The 16,317-nt window shown below is 44.4% G+C and overlaps 1 protein-coding gene across 1 annotated transcript in view; it reads left to right on the top strand.

Annotated features, from left to right (window-relative positions):
• Positions 1-16,317, top strand: part of SLC39A6 (solute carrier family 39 member 6) — an 87,987-nt gene that overhangs the window by 38,687 nt on the left and 32,983 nt on the right. The gene's annotated exons all lie outside the window — the stretch shown is intronic.

The raw sequence follows: 16,317 nt of genomic DNA, 5'->3' as shown, positions 1-16,317 counted from the left end.
ATAATTCTGGCTCCCACAGACTGGATACTGTGTTACATAGATTAGTCCTGTCAATTTAAGAAGGTGCTCCTAACTAGTGATCGACCGATTATCGGCAAAGCATATATATCGAGGGCCGATATGCACTTTCCTATATTGGAATCGGCCACCAAGGTGACCGATATTGCTGATATTTTGGGAAAGTTCTGTACCGGAGTGATGCCTGCAGCTAGAGGCATCACCCCGGTACCGGCGTCCATAGCCGACGGTCGGCTGTCTTGTAATGACAACCGATGGGGCTGGGAAGCCATTTGGCTGTCATTACAAGGAGCGGGAGGGGACGTCCCCCCTCCTGCCACCATCCGTGGCTTGCCTGGGTCTCCTGTCCCACCCAGAAAACCACCCTGCAGGGCCGCCGAAGACCCGATCAAAGCCACATTCGGCTCTGATCAGGTCTCCATGTAAAAACCTGGAAGTGATGTCATGACATCACTTCCGGGTACTCGGCGCCAAATTAAAAAAAATGACAGCATTCAAAACAGCCAAACTTGGCGTTTTGAATGCTTTTAAGTGCAGAGGAGTGGTTTGGGGTCTTTTAGACCCCCAGATCCTTCCACAACAGTACCTGTCAAGTGATAAAAATAAAAAAAATTTAAATGTAAAAAAATTTCCGGCCGATACTGATATGCATTGACCAAAATATCGGTATCGGCAACGAAAACCCGATAACGGTTGATCACTACTCCGAACGACAACTCCTTGTGTATAAAAGGCACCGGTCCACAGACTTTTTTTCTATTCAAACCTCAACATAACGGGCAAGACCAAAGCGCTGTCAAAGGATGTCCGGATCAAGATTTTGATCTGCACAAGGATTTTAGACCTGCACAAAACCATCAGCAAGAAGCTTGGTGAGAAGGAGGCAACTGTTGGAGTGATTATTTGAAAATGGAACAAACACAAAATAACTGTTAATCGCCCTCGGTTTGGAGCTCCATGCAGGGAGGAGCTTGGGAAGGATCTCAAGGAAGTTGGGACCACAGTCACCAAACAAACCATTGGTAACACAATACGCCAAAACTAGATTTGATGACAGCTGCAGAAGCCACTAGGGAGAGAGGAGCACAGCTGCTCTTGTTGACAGTGCTGGATGGAGATCGGGCTCAGGTAGGTATTTTTTCTGGAGGGCTGACAGCTTGTCTGTAAGTTCAGAAAAAAGGGGGAGGAGAGCTGAAGTTACTCTCTGTGGAGATCAGTGAGGAGAGCTCTGAGAGCTGATTGGGGGGACTAGACACACCTCCCCTCACAGCACACATAAACAGAGCTGAGGCTGTCATTCAAATGGGAGTTCTCTCCCCTGTCACCTTTTTTCTCTTGGTGTCAGGAAAACTTGTTAGAAGTGATTCATGCTGATGACAGAGGAGCGAAGCAGCAGACAGAAATGACACATAGTGCTCTTATTTGAGACAAGTGCTAAAGGGGTGTAACCACCTATTAACACTACCAAATAATTGATTCTTTAATAGAGACAAGTACACACTATAGTGGGATATGCTTTGTTCATATTTAATGTCTGAGGTTTACAACCACTTTAATGCAGGCAATCCATTAACCACTTATGGACTGCCCCGCGTAGATATACTGCAACAGGGTGGTCCTCCTGTGCGAAACCACGTACCTGTAGGTGATTTGGTGCACAGGGTCACCGGGACCGGCTGATCATTTACAGGAGTGGCGGAACAGCAGTCTGCCTATGTAAACAAGGCAGATCGCCGTTCTGTCAGAGAGGAAGATGGAGATCTTGTGTTTCTGCTAAGCAGAAACCCGGATCTCAGTCTCCCTCCAGTTAAGCCACCCCCCACACAGTTGGAAAACACTCCCTAGGAGCACACTTAACCCTTTGATCTTCCCTGCCAGTGTCATTGGTACCGTGACAGTCGTTTTTTTTTTTTTTTTTTTTTTAGCACTGATTACTGTATTCGTGTCACTAGTCCCAGAAGGGTGTCAGGTGTCCAATTTGTTTGCCACAATGTCGCATTCCTGCTAAAATCGCTGATTCCCACCATTACTAGTAAAAAAATTCCTTAAATACATCTCATAGTTTGTAAACGCAATAAGTTTTACGCAAACCAATCAATATACACTGATTGAAATATTGTCTACCAAAAATATGTAGCAGAATACATATTGGCCTAAATTGATGAATACATTTAGTTTTATAGCATAAAGTAAAAAAAAAAAAAATATTTTTTTTCAAAATTGTAAGTCTTTTTGTTATAGCGCAAAAAATAAAAACCACAGAGGATCAAGTACCACCGAAAGAAAGCTCTATTTGTGGGGAAAAAAGGACATACATTTTATTTAGTTACAGCGTTGCACTTCTGCACTAAAGTTAGTTAAATTAACGCAGTGCCATATCGCAAATAATAGCCTGGTCATGAAGGGGGGTAAACCTTCCTAGGCTGAAGTGGTTAAGGTAAAAAAAAAAAAACCTTAAGCCTTTACAACCACTTTTAATTCTGAGAAACAGGCTCATTACCCTACATACACAAGCACCATGGACAGTACAGGATGATTACCATTTATTTATTTTTTCCTTTTCACTTAGTTTTTATTGAGAACAAAAGTAGTTGTTTACAGAGCATGAAAGTATTGTTAAGTAACAATGAGTGGAACAAGCTGAAGGCATATAGGCTGCCAAAGAAAATACAACTGAGAAGATTCAAACAGAAATTTGAGAAAAACTCCCTCCGGCGAAAGAGCAATAAAAATATCCAACATGAAATAGTGCACATAAATGGTAATCTCTCTTTCGTTCATTGACGGACACAGCTCCTGATCTCCATAACCATTGTGTTATACTGCCCCCTAAAGGAGTATGACACTAGGCAGAAAAAGAGTCTGGCTACGCCTATGGGCATTCCCAGGGGGTATACTCCCTCTCCCTGCTAAAGGGACTCAGTTTTTTTTTTCTGCCTAGGACCTAGTTCCTTGCTGGGATCTATGGTCTTGGCAAATTTTTTTCCTTTTTAGATAGAATTTTTTTTCACCTGTACTGGGCGACAGGCTGGATAATCTACATCCTGTGGTCACCCCAGTCTGGCCAGCGAGTGCGCACAGACCTCAGCTCCACGCTAGGTCAGCAGCAACATAACCTCACTGGACGGGGGCTGACCTGCGAGTTAAAAGCCTTACGAGGTCACATACAACCGGGTCTCGGCCCGAGTTGCAGCATTCCTCCTGACCGACAGCCCCCCTATTTCGACGACGAGGGGTTCTGTCTGTAGTGGTGCCTGCTTGCTTCCTAGTATTGTGAGTAGCTGTCCCCCTCTCTCCTCCTGGAGAGTGTTGGGGTGGACGTAGGCCCCTCCTTGTGTATTTCTATGCATGGCGGCCATTTTGCAGTGGTTTGCCATTGAAAATAGCGGCAGCCATGACAGTGGAGCCCTGTGGGCAGCGATTTTGGGGGTGGGAGCCCCTCCTCACCCCCTGGTGCTGACTCCAGGATCCTTTCACTTCCTGATCGCCACACGTGGAGTGCAAATTATCCTGGTGGCTGCAGATGCCGGTTTATGCTGGGTGGTGAGTCTGGTGGGGTTCTCTCCCTCTCTGCTGAGGATCGCTTGGTGCTTGTGCCTGGCGACCTAGTGTGGCTGCCAGCGCAGTGGGGATTGTCCCTTTGCAGTGTTTTACACTTTTTGTGGGGTCCCCCTGGTGACTCATGGAGTCTTTGAAGCACATCTCTCTACCTGGCCCCCTCTCTGAGTCTGCGGGGCCCTCCGGGTCCCAACCATTCATCAATGCACTAACGGCGATCCTGGAGTCCTTTGTGTCCTAGGTGGAGGTGGCTTTCAGGCGACGGGTTAGAAAAATAGGGAGGATAATTCCTCCACATCTGCAAACGCGCACGAAAATGCGCTGGTGGAAGCACTGATTGTATCTGGGGGACGCAGCTGCGACAGAGGCCCAGGTTCCCTTTTGGCACTCGCAAGCCATCCAGAGCGGCAAAGGTGTTTCCTTTCCCCGCCTGTTTTGACAAAATTGTCCCTAAAGAGTGGGAACGACCAAAGCGTCCCTAAGCGATTTACTAGGCGTTACCCCTATGAGGAGTCCCTTATTAGAAAGTGGACTGTTCCACCGGTGGTGGACCCCCCAGTTTCCAGATTAAAACAAGGCAACCATGATTCCAGTTGAAGAGTTCCCAACCTTTAAGGACCAGGCTGACAGGAAGGCGGAGGCTGTGGCCCGCAATATTTACACTTTGGCTGGTTCGGCCCTGAGGCTGGTATTCGCAGTTGCCCTGGTGCCGCAAACTCTGACCGAGTGGGCTAAGCTTTTACACCGTGACCCGGAGGGAGAGCAGCTCCCCCTGCCTTTGCTGAGCTGACAGACCAGCTGGTCCAGGGGCTGCAGTTTATCTATGATGCCTCTTTGGATGCGGCTCACCTAGTGGCTTGGCTCTGATTCGGCAGTGGTCCTTTGGCGTGTCTTTTGGCTTAAATGCTGGTCTTCGGGCCAGACTTCTAAAAGGCCTTGATTGATCTCCCCTTTCAAGGGGATCGCCTGTTTGAGGCTACCCTGGATGACATCATTAAAGGTCTCACAGGGGGTCTACTAACAATGGCTCAGAGCCATGACCTCTTCTGGAGGATCCAAACAAACCTGGTCTGGCAAGCCGAAAGCAGGCTTCTCCAGACCCACGGACATAGCTCCTTCAGCATGAAGGTGCACCCTCACCTGTATCGGGGGTGGGGGGATGGCTTTGTTGGTTTCTGTACCCGTAGACTTACCTGGTACAAGACAAGTGGGTACACTTAGTCATTCGGTCCGGCTACAAGATCTAGTTTCACTCTTGTCCCCCAGCAAGGTTCTTTCCGTCCAACTTGCGCCTGTCCCCGGACCGTTTACAGGGTCCGCTTGGGGCAGTACAAGACCTGTTGCTTTAAGGGGTGATTGTCCTGGTTTTCGACTTTGGAACGCTTTCAGGGTTTTTACTCCAAACCTTTTTATAGTTCCCAGGAACGAAGGCAAGGTGCGTCCAATCCTTGACCTCATCATTCGCACGGTGGTGGCATCCCTGCATCAGGGGGATTTTCTTGCCACTGTCCACAACAAGAATGCTTACCTTCACATTCCAATATGCGCCGGTCACAACGCTTTCTCTGCTTTGCCGTGAAAGAGGAGAATGATCAGTTTTTGGCATTCCCCTCTGGTCTCGCCTCTGCTCCTCGCATCTTCACAGAAGTGTGTTAGCCCCCGTGCTAGCATTGTTAAGCCAACGGGACCAAGGTACTGGGCTACTTGGACGACCTCCTTCTGTGAGCAGAGTCCCCTACTGCTTTGGTGGAAAACCTGGTAATCACCATACAAACTCTGAGTGAGTTCGGCTGGATTCTGAATTCTCAGAAGTCTGCTCTGGTTCTGTCCACAAAGCTGGACTTCTGGGTCTGACTCTGGACTCTGCCTTAGCCAAACTCCAGAAATTGCAGGCTGCAATTCGTCTCCTGCTGTCCAGCAGATGGTCATCCCTCTGGACTTGCATGCGGGTGCTGGGCCTGATGTGTCTACCTTCAAGGCAGTTGCGTTTGCACAGTTCCATATGAGGTCACTGCAGTGGTGATTCTGGCCAAATGGGACAAGACCCTGCAGTCTCTGGACAATCAGATCCCACTCAGCCAGGGAACGAAGGAGTCTCTGATATGGTGGCTTCGTTCTCTGGCGCTTTGGCTGGGCAAATCCTTCCTCCCCTTGTATTGGACACTGGTCACCACGGATGCCAGCCTATTCGGCTGGGGAGCGTCCTCTGCAACAATTTCTGCTCAGATCTGGACAATGGAAGAGTCCAGACTACCGATCTGGTAGTCAATCACCAAGGGGGCGCATAAAGTGTCCTGGCGGCTCTGGAGTGGCCCCTTCATCCGGAGATGTTTCATTAGTTGTGTCTCCGGTGCAGCATCTCCGAGGTGGATCTGTTGGCGTCCCCGCTTAACAGAAAGGTACAGAGGTTCGTGGCTTGGTCACAGGCTCCTCTGCGGATGCCACATATGCACTGGTGGCGCTGTGGGGTCAGTATCGTCTTATTTACGCCTTCTGTCATCTCAAGCTTCTGCCAAGACTTCTACGCAGGATTGTGGCAGAAGGGATTCCGGTCATGTTAGTGGCTCCAGACTGGCCTCGCCGGGCTTGGAACACCGATCTGGTGCGACTGGTCGCCAACATTCCTTGGAAGCTTGCTTTCAGGGACGATCTGCTGTCCCAAGGACAAATCTTATATCCTGCTTCACAGTCACTGGCTTTGGCGACTTAGCTGGTGAACTCCAGGTGCTGATGGATGGAGGTTTATCTGCGTCGGCGATTCCAACGCTGTTAAATGCTAGGAAATCTACTTCTAGAAATATCTATTATCGTACGTGGAAGACATACATTGTTTGGGGTGAGTCTCTTGAGGTTCAGCCTCGCTCCTTCTCGGTGACTCGGATCTTGACCTTCCTTCAACGGGGAGTTTAACAGAAATTGCCCTTGAGTACTTTCAAGGGCCAGGTGTACCCTGTAACCCTTGGCCACACACTCCCTGGTGCGTACCTTTTCTTCAGGGTCTCCAAAATTTTGGTTCCTCTAGTGCGGTCTCCGTTGCCGCCTTGGGGTCTCCATTTGGTGCTTTCGGTCCTCCAGAAGTCTCCCTTTTGAGATCTTCATCACGAATGGGCCTCGGAAAGGGGTTGTCAATTTCTCTGTGACCATCTCCAGATGAATCAGACAGACGATTATTCAGGCCTATTTTATCAGGGGTCAAGTTACTCCTTTCCCTGTCAAGGCGCACTCTACTCGGGCACTTAGTGCCTCCTGGGCCTTTCGTCATCGGGCGTCAGTAATGCAGGTTTGCAAGGCGGCCACCTTCACAAAGTTCTATGAAGTGGATGTGTTGGCATCTGCGGATGCTTCTTTTGGCCGCAAGGTTTTGCAGGCTGCTGTTTAGGGGACTTGATCCTCTTTGAGGGTGTAATGTTTTTTTTTTTTTTTTTTCAGGTGGGCTCCAGTTGTTTTTGTTGAACTCCGTGTTGCCTGGTTGGCTACTGTTTAGCCTGGGGAATTTTTTTTTTGCTGTTCCCACCCCTCATGTTTAATACTGCTTTGGGATGTCCCAATGGTTAAGAAGAATCAGTTGCTGTGTCCATCAATGAACGAAAGAGAAAATGGAATTTTTGACTTACCGTAAAATACATTTCTCTGATGTTCATTGAGGCACAGCACCCACCCCTCTGTGGAGTTGTAATTCTTCTGACACTGCTTGTTACAAAACTGAGTACCTATAGCAGGCAGAGGGAGTATACCTCCAGGGACTGCCCATAGACGCAGCCAGATTCTTTTTCTGCCTAGTGTCCTACTCCTGTAGGGGGCAGTATAACCCAATGGTTATGAATATCAGGAGCTGTCAGTCAATGAACATCAGAGAAATAGATTTTACGGTAAGTCAAAAATCCAATTTTCCCAGGTCCAGTCGCCATTGGGACATTATTGGGTACTGGGGATTGCAGTATATTATCACCATGCAATAGGCCTGAAGAAGGAGCGCATGCTCCACAAACTCCTTGCCCACGACATCCTATCACATCTGGGATGACGTCAGGACGAGTCGCCCGTGCGTTCCATGGCCCTAGGAAGTTCTGGCATTCACCAGCAGTGTCCCCACGAGCCACAGCTGCAAGAGGCCATCCTGACCTATTGCTCCACTGATAGGGATGAATTTGCAGTGCCAACTACATGCCTTTCGATGTTTTAACCCTTTGTGAGTTACATTCTTGTGATCTCCAATAAACCCCATATATGCTGCAGTTAGTATGGCGCTTGTGTTTTCTCCTTCGCTATCTCCAAGTCCCTTCTTGCTTGCATGCAGAGCAGCCTTTCAAGTGAGCCCAAATATGGACTTTTGCTTATTTGTGGACTTTCTATAGACTGTTTTTTTAACCCTCAGATTGTAATCCGAATCATTTGGGCCCACCAGTACTCCCAGTCTTGCGCTAATATCCTTGTATGTTATTCCAGTACATGATTCTAGTTGCTCCGATATTTGGGTCGAAGACTCCGATCATATGTTGTGACTTAATTATGTTGTGACTTAATTATGATTTTTCTCTGATTCTTAAGACAGCCAGGCAACTAGCATTTTCAGATGCCTGGAATGGCACCCTAAATTTTCTCAGTATAGGTATCCCTGAAAATAAGTACAGTAATGATCAGTTTGCAAGTGGTCTGACTTATTTTCATATACATTTAAATGGGAAGGATGAATCTTGTGACAGGGAAAGAACAGATGGCTGCCTGTAATGTTGAGAAGATGACACCCTAGGGGCACTTTGGAAAAATGTTTGAAATGTTGAATACGCCAGGTTCAGTTCAGAAAGCTAACACCCTAGGATAAGGATTTTTGTTTAAAAAAAAAAAAATGAAAAAAATAAAACCTTTTAAAAAGAAACCTACAAGAGACATACAATTAGATTCCCATAACATTTCTCAGATGATTGAAGGTGTTTCAATTGCCAACATCCCTTGATTAACTTGTATATGTACAAATATATATACAAGTGTCTCCTCTTTAAATGGGCTTTTTAGGGCAATTATATGACCACATATATGTAAAATATCTTTTATTATTCACAAAAATAAAAATTTGTTAAAAACAATAATATGTGCACCATATTGTATATGCTCAGCAAACAACCTATAACGACACATCATAGATACTGCAATGTTGCCCAAGAAGTGGTATTCCCCAACTACTGCTTGGTGCATTCCATGGTAGTTATAGTGACCAATAATGATTCCCAACAGGTGGGGATATATCCAACGCGTTTCAAATTAAATATCAATAAATTCTTCCTCAGGAATATTATATCCACTTCTGCAACATAGAATAAGTTCATTTTAGAGACAAGTATATAAAAAATGCATACAAAAGTACTAAATCACTTTCCATTAGCAGCAAATAAATACAATGTGCTGACCTTTGTTTTAGTGCTCCCCAGGCTTTTCAGGGAGTACCCTGTTATCTCCCCAGAGCCAACATTCACACCATGTAGGACCGCTGGATATTTATCCAAAAAAAGGTTGACCCCTTCATTGAAAAAAGTATAAAAAGACTCATATTATAGGGTCTTAATCCGAATGGTCCATTTTAGAAAATTAAGGACATCTTGAAGCAAAGAGCAACCAGCCCTATGTTACTTACATAAAAAAGTCCTCCGGAGTCGATCTATCCTTATGGAAAAGAGAGTTCCCTCTAATTGTTATTTCACATACGTAGATCTGAGTAAGAGTCTAGCTGAAGTCTCCGGATGTCTTTCCCCGGCAAGGGGCGAGGAGAAAATGGTGTCAACTGCGGTCCCCGGCGTCCTAAACACATAGTGCTTTCGCGTCGGGATGACATCGGTGAGAGACGGCGAGGCTGCGTCACCTTCGTATCTCTGAATGAGAACAGCCGGAGACCAGCCGGAGACCAGCCAGTGCCATGTTGAGGACAAAAAGCCGCTGACACAGAAAGCCTCTGGCGGCTGAAATTCAATATATATATATATATATATATATATCCCACAGTGGGGGGCCTTTCTGTGCCGGACATGGTGATATTAGTGGCTATTCCCATAAGAAAAAAGGGCACTCACCTCAATCGCAATACCTGTTTGGTCGCATCACACTATTAAAAAAGAAAAAACAGAACAAACAAAAACAAAGAGCTGCTTGGCCATACATAACATTTATTAATAATAATAAAACATACTGTATTTTCCAGCGTATAAGACGACTTTTTAACCCCTGGAAATCTTCTCTAGAGTCAGGGGTCGTCTTATACGCCGGATATCATCTTATACGCCGAATCAGAATATGCGGTGGAGGGGGGGGGGGGCGCTCAAAAACATCCGTGGTATGCCCGGTGTATGGAGAGAGCGGCAATGTGACCAGATGCATCGGGAAAAACATGCCTTTCAGCCATCTGACCCGCCCGCTCTGGTATCCTACCTTCTTATCGGCGTCCATCCCTGCGTCTCGCTCCTGAGGCCTGAAGCGGTGTAGGTGCGCATGCGCGATAAGATCCGGCGGCGGGGATACCAACTCTGACAGGGAGTCCTGTGTCATAGACTACGGTACAAGCAGGGCAGGGGCCAGACAGGTGAAAGAGGCGGGTTTATCTGGTCACATCTATTATTACCAGATAAAGGGGTGTAAATTAAGTGGAAGAAAATAAATAAAATGATGTTTCCCAACTGTATATACGGTACAATATGGGCATTGGAAGAGGGGTAGACTTATACGGCGAGTATATCCCAAAATCTATATTTTAACTGGAAAAGTTGGGGGTCGTCTTATACGCCCAGTCGTCTTATACGCCAGCAAATACGGTATATGTAATTAAAGTTATAACCCAAAAAGCAATGTGCCGTAATACAATAAAGAAACGGGATATCTCTCCCCAATGGCGATAGCTTTTGCTTAAAGCATTTTGCTAACTGTAAACGGTGTAGTATACCTTATGCAATGTCAATAGGGTTCTTTTTACTTAGGTAAAATGAAACAAGAACTGGGACTACGTGTTAGTAAGCATATAATTGCGTGTATGGATATAATAAATCCATTACATGTATGGATATAATAAATCCACATATGGATATAATATCCCTGAGAGAGAATTTATTGATATTTAATTTGAAACTCGTTTGGATATCCCCACCTGTTGGGAATCATCCTTGGTCACTACAACTACCATGGAATGCACCAAGCAGTAGTTGGGGAATACCACTTCTTGGGCAATATTGCAGTATCTATGGTGTCATTATAGGTTGTTTGCTAAGCATACTGTATACAATATGGTGCGTGTGTCATTGTTTTTAACAAATTATAAAAGATATATATTTTACATATATGTTGTCATGAAATTGCCCTAAAAATCCCATTCAAAAAGGAGACACTTCTTTATTTGTACATATATACAATTCGATTTACATGGCTAAAATAAAGATCTTTTTTCTTACGTTACAGCTTTGTATACGAGGCCCATGTATATGTAACTAACAGCTGCATCCAAGTTATGTTTTAATCACAGTTGTATCTGTATCTTTTGTGTTAGCATTCAGAGCCACTTCACACTATGCCCGCACAGAAATCCACTGTGCAATCCTGTGAAATTTACATGCTGTACTGTGTGGTGCAATTTCAGCCCTCTCATTTTGAATGGGCTGAAATTGCACTGCACTACACCAGAAGTCGTACATGCGCTACTTTTAGAAAAGCACTGTACCCAGATCGCATGGTACTTTTTGCACCATATGATCTGTTGCTGGCAAACGCACTGCATATGCAACCTGTGTTTGGGGTGTCAACTTATTGACACTCACTGCAGATCGCAAATGTACTGCATTTTGAATGCAGTGTGAATTGCACAGGAACACACAGCATGTTCCAGTGAAGGCATGGTGTGAACTGGCCCTCAGAGTTGCAGGGTAGGAGAGGAAGGCAAAAGCCCAACTCTGGGAAGGAGGAAAAAAAAGTCAATTGCAGTGGTATCCCCCGCACTGCAAGGTTTAAATGTTTGGTAAATCTCTAGGAAGTAGAAGATGAGGATATATTACTTACCCAATTCCTCACTTCAGAGCTCTTTTGTTCTTGACACTCCAGGCTGCTTTTAATGCATGCCTTTAAACCAAAATGTGTTTACAGCAGACAGACTGGATTTATTTTCATTCACATCCACCGCTGACAGGATTTTCTTAACTTCTTGAACTCCTCTGTCATGGTGAATAATGGTGTGCAGGGATTTTACTTGCAAATGGCTAGGAAACCAGCCATTTTATTTGTTCAAGATGGTAGAGAATGTCCTTGGTATCTTTCAAATAGCTGAGTAAAGTATGTACAAACGGATATATCGTATTTTCCGGCTTATAGGACGGCTGGGCGTTAGGCTTGTGACGGTATCAGATTTTCATGCTGCGATTAATTGATTAAGGTTTTGCCACGGTATACGGTATTATCACGGTATTCTATTATTAAATTTAAATTATTAAATTTCCACCTCACTTCAATTTCATTGCTGAATTTAGGGGCTTTGGTTCACTTATGCACATTATTATATAGTCAGTCAGTACAGACTCTGTGAACCAGGCCTAAAATAGGTCATCAAGCAGTGTCTGGCCTAACTGGTGATAACTGGTCCTGGCGCTCGGCTCCGATCCGATGGCCTGGTCATTAAGAGGGCAAATCCTTGTGGTCAAGAAGTGGTTAAACCTGAAGGAGGTGTTTATAAATTACTTTACTATTGCTTTAGGCCTGGTTCACATGTATGCGGGTTGGCGGCCCACATTTGCACAGGCATAGCAGCCCATTGATTTGAACGGGCTGCTATGCCCTCATTTTCCGCAGAAAAAAGGTGCATGCAGCATTTTTTTAAAATTCAGTGGCCTTGAAATCCATCCTGCTTTTGCACCATGCGACTAACCTGCAGTTCCTGCTCTGGCAAGCTTTCTGCATTTTTTGTATACGTGGGCACGGCATTTAAAAACAGTTTGCGTGTGCAGCAACGGCAGGTAAGTCGCATGGTGCAAAAGAAGGATGGATTTCATGGCCACTGCATTTTTTTAATTTCTGCATGCACCTTTTTTCAGCTGAAAACGCAGGCATAGCAGCTCAAGCCCATTCACATCAATGGGCTGCTATGCCTGTGCAAATGTGGACCCCCAACCCGCATACATGTGAACCAGGCCTAAAGCAATAGTAAAGTCATTAATTGGTTAAACCTGCAGGAGGACCGGTGTTTTTATCTTGATTTGCCCCTTTAAAGACCAGGCCATCGGATCAGAGCGCCAGGACCAGTCATCACCAGGTAGGCCAGACACTGCTTGATGGCTATATAATAATGTAATGTGGGCTGCTATGCGTGTGTGTGTGTATATATATATATATATATATATATATATATATATATATATTAGAGCTGCACGATTCTGGCCAAAATGAGAATCACGATTTTTTAGCTTGGAATAAAGATCACGATTCTCTCACGATTCTCTGTGTAACAAAAAAAAAATTGGGATAACTTTACTGTTACGTTTTTTTTTTTTTTTTTATTCATTAAAGTCTATTAATTGCGTTTGAAAGACTGCTGCGCAAATACAGTGTGACATAAAATATTACAACAATCGCCATTTTTTTCTGTAGGGTCTCTGCTAAAAAAATATATAAAATGTTTGGGGGTTCTAAGTACTTTTCTAGCAAAAAAAAAACTGATTTTAACTTGCAAGCAACAAGTGTCAGAAAAAGGTCCAGTCTTTAAGAGGTTAAACTTCCTTTCTCCCTGGCAGAGGGAAGGAAAAGATACAAATGTAATAATTTTTGTTTATAGTTAGGAGACTTAAAGAGGAAGTAAACCCTCCTCAGGAAGTTGTACCTATAGGTAAGCCTATATTAAGGCTTACCTATAGGTACTGTAAATATCTCCTAAACATGCACCGTTTAGGAGATATTTACCTTTAATGCAGCCAGTGACGTCACTGGCGCATGCACTCTGAAGGAACGGCAGATCGTGCCGTTCCTTCAGAGCCCCGTGCCGTGACCGTCGGCTCCCGCGCGCGTGCGCGGGAGTGACGTCACCGCGGCTCCGGCCAATCAGATGGCCGGATGCCGCGATCCCGGAAGACGGGCGACTATACATGTCGCCCGTCATACAGGTAAGCGGACGGCACGGCGGGGGCTCGTTCTAAGGTAAGTATTTCATAATGAGCTAGTATGCGATGCATACTAGCTCATTATGGGTTTCTCTTTCAGGATTTAAAGAAGAGAAAAAAAAATTTCTCGGTGTACAACCTCTTTAATGCTGAAAGGCTTAGCTGTGTGAGTGAATGAGTCATCCAGCTCACTGAAATGTATCAATTCACAAGTCAGACTCAGGAGCAGATAAACTCGGTATTTTAAAAATGCCACAATAACAATACCGTGGCTATGCAATACCGCAATATATCGAATTACCGAAAACCGGCATATGTCTACTGGGCGTATAAGACGACCCCCCTATTGCATGATCTACCGGTAATACTTATACTTAGGTTACCTTGGAGATATTATACTCGTCGTATAAGACGACCTCCCATTTTTGGGGGATTTTTTTGAGGTTCAAAAGTAGTCTTATACGCCAGAAAATACAGTAAGTCTTTATAGCCCAACAATGTGAGCCAATTGGTCTCCTTGGGATAGTGCCAAGAAATGGCCTTTGAAATTTTGTTAAATCGGAACATTAAATTCTAGTAAAATGTAGGTAACCGGTGTATTAGGGTATTTAACATACTGGTAATAACCAACACACACCTTCTTCAGTAATTTACTTTTTCATATTCCAAAATGTGGGGTCCATCTTCAACTTCATATAGGTATAGATGTCTGCCAATTGTCCCTCTTTCTCTTTTTGATACTTAATTTTGTCCATTATAACACCCCCCCCCCTCTTTGTCTGCTGGTTTGATTTACAATTATTTCATCTTTTCTTAAATTTTCCAGGACTTCCCATTTTTTTTTTCTTTTTTGGTCAAATTATACTTCTTCAGGGGGATAGTCTTTAGTCCATCTAATGCTTCCAAAATGTTTTTCTAAGGGCTCTGACACCTGCGTTGATCTCTGAAGAGCAATCTGTGGCGCATGGGCAGCTGGCAGGCTTTTAGGTGGTGATACTGAATGCAATCAGGAACCTATCGCTTGGCTTGTAGTTTCTGTGTGGCCCCATTTGGTTGGGCAGCACTGCTGCCAAATATGTCCGGGGGAATGGTTTTTGATACACTGCGAAGCAAAGAATTGTGACCGTGGCATGTGTACGATCCCATCCAGCTACCTATGCAGCCTAAAGGGGCAGGTTGAGGGCTTCATGCAGCTGCAAGTGTAAGCGAAGCCTTAAAGGTATTTTAGACTTCACCATTATTGGGTTAAAAAACATTTTAGATTTCAAATAAGTAAACTTTGTTTGACTATTGGATTTGTACAATATTTTTGTTTCTGTTGGGTTTCACTTTAGGGCTCTTTCAGACGGCCGCTCCGCTGCTTTAGTCCGCTGCGGGACTTTTTTTTTTTCTTTTTTCACGGAGCGGATGACATTTGTGTCATCCGCTCCGTGTGCCCGCATATCATCCCATCCGTTTGCGGATGATATGCGGACATAATGTTAGTCTATGGCATTGCGGATGTCAGCGGATGACACCGCTGACATCCGATTTTCCTTCCTTTCCGTTTTTTGAACGGATGAAAAAATAGGGTTCTGTTCCGTTCCAAAAAACAGAACAGAACTGAAAGAAAGAAAATCGTATGTCAGCGGATGGTATTCTGCTGACCTCCGCAGTGCCATTGACTTACATTATGTCCGCAAATCATCCGCAAAAAAATAGGATGATTTGCGGACAAGTGGAGCGGCCGTGTGAAAGAGCCCTAAGAAATAATGTTGTTTTTCATTTTATCCTTTGCATTTGTCAGCACATTATTTTATTCACATTAACATAATAGATTTTTTACAGTCTTAACTGAGGACCTTAACCTTTTAGAAAGTACCTGTTTTACTATAAATGTTCCTTTTTATCCTGGCATTTTTTCATGTGATGGATTTTTTTTTTCTGAACAGTCTACCTAAACAGAAAAGTAGTGCTTTTTTCTAGTATGCTAAGTGATTTTCAAAACCTTTTACAGATAATGTACTTTTCTAGTCGTATTCTGTGTTAGAACCATGTCCTCATTCAACCCTTTTGTGCCAACAACCCTCTATCAGTTCTCACTGTGTACAGAGATAAGGTTCCCAACAGCTTGTCAACATCAGCCAAGGATGTGTTTGCCAAATACAAATATTCTGCATTTTCAGTTTTTCTGAGTAAAGTGGGGTACACACTAGTAGAAAATCTGCCGAAAATTCCCGCCCGATGTGAAATCGTCCGATTTTCGCCTAGTGTGTACACAACTTTCAGCAGCCGATGCCGACATTTTCAACGAAAAAAAAACGGGAGTGACGAACACCAAAATTTTTTTCGTCCGTCCCCAGACGACCGATTTTCCTTTAATGTGTATGCAGTACGTCTGTGAAAAATCGGATATGAAAGACTGTGCATGATCTGAAGTTGCTGACAACCCGGAAGTCTAGGAACAAATGTGCCAAAAAAAAAAAGAAAAATCGGACGAGAAATTTTGTGAACATTAATGCACTAAAAACAGTAATGAACGCTGAGAAGACAGAGAAAAATCGGAGGATATTTCGTCCGATTTTCGTCAAGTGTGTACGGCCCTTTTAACCTTCATTTATGGGTAAAGTCATCTGTGACCCTTACAATT

The sequence above is a fragment of the Pelophylax lessonae genome, assembly GCF_965119305.1.
Source record: "Pelophylax lessonae genome assembly, chromosome: 5".
Taxonomy (NCBI): domain Eukaryota; kingdom Metazoa; phylum Chordata; class Amphibia; order Anura; family Ranidae; genus Pelophylax; species Pelophylax lessonae.
The sequence above is the reverse complement of the archived record's forward strand: the minus strand, read 5'-3'. Positions and strand labels throughout refer to the sequence as shown.